Here is a 6,617-nt window from a genome sequence, read left to right as displayed (position 1 = left end):
GTGCGGATGCTGTGAATGAATGGGAAAGAATGGCATTTGATCGGGATTGCGGTCCGTGTGCGTGGACGGAAAGGGACGGCGCCCTGTGAGGAGTGCGGACCGCAGGAGAGGAGGAGAACGGGTGGATACCCGCTTTGCAAAATTATCCTCAAATTCGATTTCATCCTGGGCTACTTCTCGACCCTCGAAGTCAAATATGATTGTTAACCGCTCTGGTTATGATTCCCGTCTGTACTCCCCTGCCCGTCTGTGCCCCCTCCCACCCTCTCCTGGTCTGTGCATATTGAATCTCTCTCCGTCTCCACGTATATTCATCTCGTGTGTGTGTGTGTGTGTGGTTCCCTGTGCTACACAATGAGAGTCTCCTCTGTAATCTGTAATCTGTTTCAACTCGAGAACTCGGTTGATATATCTCACACTATAGACCTTTTTTTCACTCTGTGTCTGACACCAGGAGTGTGTGATGGGACGATGCAGTTGGATCTTCACTCTGTGCTGAATGCGGTATTCCATCCCTCATCCCTTTCATACTTGGGGCGTCAATGAAATCACCTCTGACATTACAGTCGATTTTAACTGTCTGCGGGGGCAGTTAGCCACGATCGGGGTAGGGTGGAGATGAGATCCTGGGCACCCAGACTCTGAGACGCTGCTTACCAGTGTGAGGAGCTCAGACCCATTATTGCAGTTCACCGGGTGCTGGGGGCACTGTTTCTCCTCTAATGAGACTCATGTCCGACACCCAGACTGGAGGTTACAGCGGTTTATTGATATCCTCATGACAAATGTAAATCGACTCACTCACAGTCACACACAATTAACTGACCGGCGACAATGAGTGACCGGTTGAATAATCAGTCCCGTTTCTTACCATCACTCTGCATCGGGGAACCGATGATTATAAAATCACACTTCAGGACCGTGTCCGGGATCGCTGCAGATCCAGGGTCACTGCCGAGGGATTTGTCCATTTAACATCATTATATCGGCCAGACTGCCGAATACACCGTCCTCAGCAAAGGGAGCAAAAGGATTCTCTCCCGGGATCATTCCCACCCCGGGACACCGGTATTCCAGACTGAGCGCCGAATCCCGGGCTCTTCCTGTCTGTGTGATTCCCCGGAGTCTGAAGTGGTGAAGTCTCGAGCCCGCACATCCGGCCGAAGCTGCTCCGCTGGACAACAGGCGGATATACGTCACTATGGACCGCTTCCGATGTCACCGAGCTCAAGACTGGAGCAGGTTCCGTTAAAACTGTTGGGAATTACCCCCGGTGTGCGGCAATTAAGTTAAGGGCGGGAGTTAAAGGGGAGGGCGGCAAATCGGACAAAATGTTGCCATCCCATGGGCGGGGGTGTTCACCCATTCAGATGTTCACACGGCCACTGTCAGTCCGGGTCTGACTCCCCGTAGAGGTCTCAGTTCCTCCTTCCCGGTCTCACTGAACCGATTCTTCCGCAACCTGAAACAGATGGAAGAATAAAGATGAATGCATTCAACAGTGGCTGGATGGGAGATGCCAGAGAGTAGTATGAATAACTGTTTGTCTAGTTGGAGGCCGGTGACTAGTGGTGTGCCTCAGGGATCTGTACTGGGTCCAGTGTTGTTGTATAAATTAATGATCTGGATGATGGGGTGGTAAATTGGATTAGTAAGTATGCAGATGATACTTTATGCAGATGGTGTTGTGGATAATGAAGTAGGTTTTTAAAGCTTGCAGAGAGATTTCGGCCAGTTAGAAGAGTGGGCTGAAAGATGGCGAATGGAGTTTAATGCTGATAAATGTGAGGTGCCATATTTTGGTAGGAATAATCCAAATAGGGCATACATGGTAAATGGTAGGGCATTGAGGAATGCAATAGAACAGAGTGATCTAGGAATAATGGTGCATAGTTCCCTGAAGGTGGAATCTCATGTGGATAGGTTGGTGAAGGAAACTTTTGGGATGCTGGCCTTTATAAATCAGAGCATTGAGTATAGGAGTTGGGATGTAATGCTAAAATTGTTCAAGGCATTGGTACTGCCGAATTTGGAGTAACCATATAACAATCACAGCACAGAAACAGGCCATTCCAGCCCTCCTAGTCCATGCCGAACTCTTAATCTCACCTAGTCCCACCTACCCACACTCAGCCTATAACCCTCCACTCCTTTCCTGTCCATATACCTATCCAATTTTACCTTAAATGACACAACTGAACTGGCCTCTACTACTTCTACAGGAAGCTCATTCCACACAGCTATCACTCTCTGAGTAAAGAAATACCCCCTCGTGTTTCCCTTAAACTTTTGCCCCCTAACTCTCCAATCATGTCCTCTCATTTGAATCTCCCCTACTCTCAATGGAAACAGCCTATTCATGTCAACTCTATCTATCCCTCTCAAAATTTTAAATACCTCGATCAAATCCCCCCTCAACCTTCTACGCTCCAATGAATAGAGACCTAACTTGTTCAACCTTTCTCTGTAACTTAAGTGCTGAAACCCAGGTAACATCCTAGTAAATCGTCTCTGCACTCTCTCTAATTTATTGATATCTTTCCTATAATTCGGTGACCAGAACTGTACACAATATTCCAAATTTGTGTATTGTATTGTGTATATTTCTCGTCAACAAATTATAGGAAATATGTCAGCAAAATAGAGGGAATCAGAAAAGATTTACTAGAATGTTATCTGGGTTTCAGCACCTAAGTTACAGGGAAATATTGAGCAAGTTAGGTGTTTATTCTTTGGAGCCCAGAAGGTTGAGGGGGGACTTGATAGTGGTATTTAAAATTATGAGGGGGATAGATAGAGTTCACATGAATAGGCTTTTTCCATTGAGAGTAGGGGAGATTCAAACAAGAGGACGTGAGTTGAGAGTTAGGGAGCAAAAATTTAAGGGTAACACAAGGGGCAATTTCTTTACTCAGAGAGTGGTAGCTGTGTGGAACGAGCTTCCAGTAGAAGTGGTAGAGGCAGGTTCGGTATTGTCGTTTAAAGTAAAATTAGATAGGTATATGGACAGGAAAGGAATGGAGGGTTATGAGCTGAGTGCGGGCCAGTGGGACTAGGTAAGAGTAAGCGTTTGGCACGGACTAGAAGGACCGTGAATGCCTGCTTCCGTGCTGTAATTGTTATATGGTTAAATGGTTATATGAAATGAACAGATTACACAACATTGTCAGTAACAGGGGACAGGGGTTAATGTTTCAACAACACTAACAGACAAATATTACCAGAAAACCCGCGGATCCGCTGGAATTTTATCACATTGAATATTAACACACTCACTCGATCCACTTCAGCCTCCGGTGGTTCAGTACGAGGCGGCGGAGAGCGGGGACAGATCGGTCTTCCAGTGAGTTTAGTCCCAGGTTCAGCTCCGTCAGTGATGGGTTTGCACTGAGAGCGGAGACGAGATCCTCGGCACCAGAATCTGTGAGACCAACACCCCCCAGCCTGGAGATGAGAGAGAGTGAGTGTGAAGGACTCAGAGAAACAGGAGACGGTAAAAATCCCCAGTGTTTATCAGTAACACCATTACTGATTTCTTTCTGCAGCACGACTGCGCAAGTCGGCCAGTGAGAAGAGCGAGATGAGTTTAAAAGGAAGACAGATTTACAGAGCGAGCATCAGAGGAGCGGGAGACAGAGTAGGAAGGCTTTGGCTCAACGGGCTTCGGCGATAAAGGGTCGGGGCGAGGTAGGTTATCTGTTTACAATATAGACAGAGAGTATGCGTGTGAGGCTAGTTTTCTGTGCTCGGTATCAGATTTGGGAAATCCTGGAGACTTCCAGCCTCTTGGACGGCAACATCTGCACCAGGTGTGTCGAGCTGCAGCTCCTTAGGGACCGAGTTAGGGAACTGGAGATACAGCTCGATGACCTTCGTCTGGTCAGGGAGAGCGAGGAGGTGATAGAGAGGAGTCACAGGCAGGTGGTCACACCGGGGCCACGGGAGACTGAAGAAGTGGGTCACAGTCAGGAGAGGGAAGGGCAAGGGAAGGGATGAAGAGGTCAATACTCCCCAATGCCATTAGGCTTTACAATTCTACCGCCAGGACTTAAGAACTTTTTAAAAACTATTATTAATGCTTTTTGAGATGGTGATTTAGATGCATATCATATTTTTTTTACTGAGTTAAGTATTGTATGTAATTAGTTTTGCTACAACAAGTGTATGGGACATTGGAAAAAAAAGTTGAATTTCCCCATGGGGATGAATAAAGTATCTATCTATCTAAGAAGCAGATACTAGAGAGCTCCCCTGTGGTTGTACCCCTTGACAATAAGTACTCCTGTTCGAGTACTACTGGAGGGGGGAACAGCCTATGGGGGTGGGGTGCATCAGTGTCACTGCCTCTGGCACAGAGTCTGGCTATGTGACTCAGAAGAGAAAGGGAGTAGTGATAGGGGACTCTATATTAGGGGGTCAGACAGGCGATTCTGTGGACGCAGGAAAGAAACTTGGATGGTAGTTTGCTTCCCAGGTACCAGGGTCCGGGATATTTCAGATCGCATCCAACATATCCTGCAGTGGGAGGGAGAACAGCCAGAGTTTGTGGTACATATTGGTACCAACAACATAGGTTGGAAAAGGGAAGAGGTCCTGAAAACAGACTACAGGGAGTTAGGAAGGAAGTTGAGAAGCAGGACCTCAAAGGTAGTAATCTCGGGATTACTGCCTGTGCCACAAAACTGTGAGAATAGGAATAAGATTAGGTGGAGGATAAATGCATGGCTGAGGGATTGGAGCAGGAGGCAGGGATTCAGATTTCTGGATCACTGGGACCGCTTTTGTGGCGGGTGTGACCTGTACAAAAAGGACGGGTTGCACTTGAATCCCAGGGCGACCAATATCCTGGTTGGGAGGTTTGCTAAAGCTATTGGGGAGAGTTTAAACTAGAATTGCTGTGGGATGGGATCCAAAATGAAGTGATGGAGGAACGGAAGGTTGGCTCACAAATAGAGAAAATTTGGAGACAGTGTGAAAGGGAGGATACACAGGTGATAGAGAAGGGAGGCGCTCAGTCTGATGGTTTGAGATGTGTCTATTTTAATGCAAGGAGTATTATGAGCAAAGCAGATGAGCTTAGAGAATGGATCAGCACTTGGAGCTATGATGTGGTGGCCATCACAGAGACTAGGATGGCTCAGGGGTAGGAATGTCTATTTTGAGTGCCAGCCTTTAGATGTTTCAGAAAGGACAGAGGGAGGCAAAAGAGGTGAGGGTGTGGCACTATTGATCAGAGATAGTGTCATGGCTGCAGTAAAGGAGGAACTCATGGAGGGATTGTCTACGGAGTCTCTGTGGGTGGATGTTAGGAACAGGAAGGGGTGAAAAACTCCCTGGTTGTTTTGTATATGTAGCCTATGGGCCCAACTCACCAAATAACATACAGTACACCATATGTGATTTAAATGATTACACTATGTACTTAATCATAATCACTCAAAGAGTTGAACTACACGTGCAGGTACCGAGAGCTGTATAACTTCAGGCCGTCTAACTTAGGCCACGAACTTATCAATCACCCCTCATACAGCTCCGGCAGCAAAAAATTGGCAATGCACCCCTGCTCCAGCCGCAGAGCTCAATGCAACCGGCCCAGATTCACACAATCTCGGGATCAACTCCGACTCACCCCCGCTCGAATCGGAGAAACGCCAACAGCAGCTGCAGTGAGCAAACCGCATGCGTTTATGAGGAGGTTCTCCGCAGCACCACCGGTGCCCGGAGGTCTTCTCATCGTCGCCGGTGGCCGGAGGTACTCACAGCGCCGCCGGTGGCCGGAGGTACGCACAGCGCCGCCGGTGGCCGGAGGTACGCACAGCGCCACCGGTGGCTGGAGATCCATGCAGCGCCACCAGTCTCTGGAGCTCCATGCAGAGCCACAACTGGCCGAAGGCTGGAGGGACAACGGAGAGGTAAAATACAAACACGACGAAGTCCGCAAATGCTGGAAATTCAGAGCAACACAAACAAAATGCTGGCGGAACTCAGCAGGCCGGGCAGCATCTATCGGAAAGAATCAATCCCAGTTGAACCCTGCTTCAGGATTGAGATGGAATGGGGGAAAAATCTGAATAAAATCGGGGAGGGCGTGAAATGTCTGGCTGGAAAGTGACAGGTGAAACCAGGTAGGTGGGAAAGCTCAAGAGCAGAAGAAAATAGAGTCTAATAGGAGAGGAGAGTGGAGAATAGGAGAAAGGGATGGAGCAGCAGACCCAGAGAGAAGAGAGAAGCAGGTGAGAGGACGTGAAAAGTCAGAGAGGGAGTGGGAGGGAGGGGTGTGAGGGAAATTTGTTCACAGGAAGGAGAAATCGATACTTATGCTATCAAGTTGGGGAAGGGGGTACCCAGACGGAATATGAGGTGCTGATCTTGGACCCTGAGGGTGGCCTCATCTTGGCACAAGAGGACACGATGGGTTGACATGTCGGAACTGGAATGGGCATCGGAATGAAAATGCTTGGACACTGGGAAGTCCTGCTCGGAGCAGAGAGTTCAACGGTAAATTTATTATCAAATCAGGTATCCATAAACAACTGCAAGTTTTTTTTTCTTCTCCTGAGAGCCATGAAAGAAAGAAAAAGCATGAAAGTCATTCAGAGAAAAAAATCAAACTCTCA

At 47.8% G+C, this 6,617-nt stretch overlaps 1 long non-coding RNA gene across 1 annotated transcript; it reads right to left on the bottom strand.

Moving 5' to 3' along the window:
• Window positions 1-767: 767 nt before the first annotated feature.
• On the bottom strand, window positions 768-5,697 carry LOC140720332 (uncharacterized). The gene is made up of 3 exons (XR_012097163.1): window positions 5,630-5,697; window positions 3,277-3,444; window positions 768-1,462 (listed from the first exon to the last, which is right to left on the bottom strand). It is a non-coding gene; the product is annotated as an uncharacterized lncRNA (long non-coding RNA).
• Window positions 5,698-6,617: the final 920 nt, after the last annotated feature.

Source organism: Hemitrygon akajei, unplaced genomic scaffold (assembly GCF_048418815.1).
Source record: "Hemitrygon akajei unplaced genomic scaffold, sHemAka1.3 Scf000041, whole genome shotgun sequence".
In the NCBI taxonomy this organism is placed as follows: domain Eukaryota; kingdom Metazoa; phylum Chordata; class Chondrichthyes; order Myliobatiformes; family Dasyatidae; genus Hemitrygon; species Hemitrygon akajei.
Note: the sequence above shows the minus strand (reverse complement) of the source record. Positions and strands in the feature narration are given on the sequence as shown.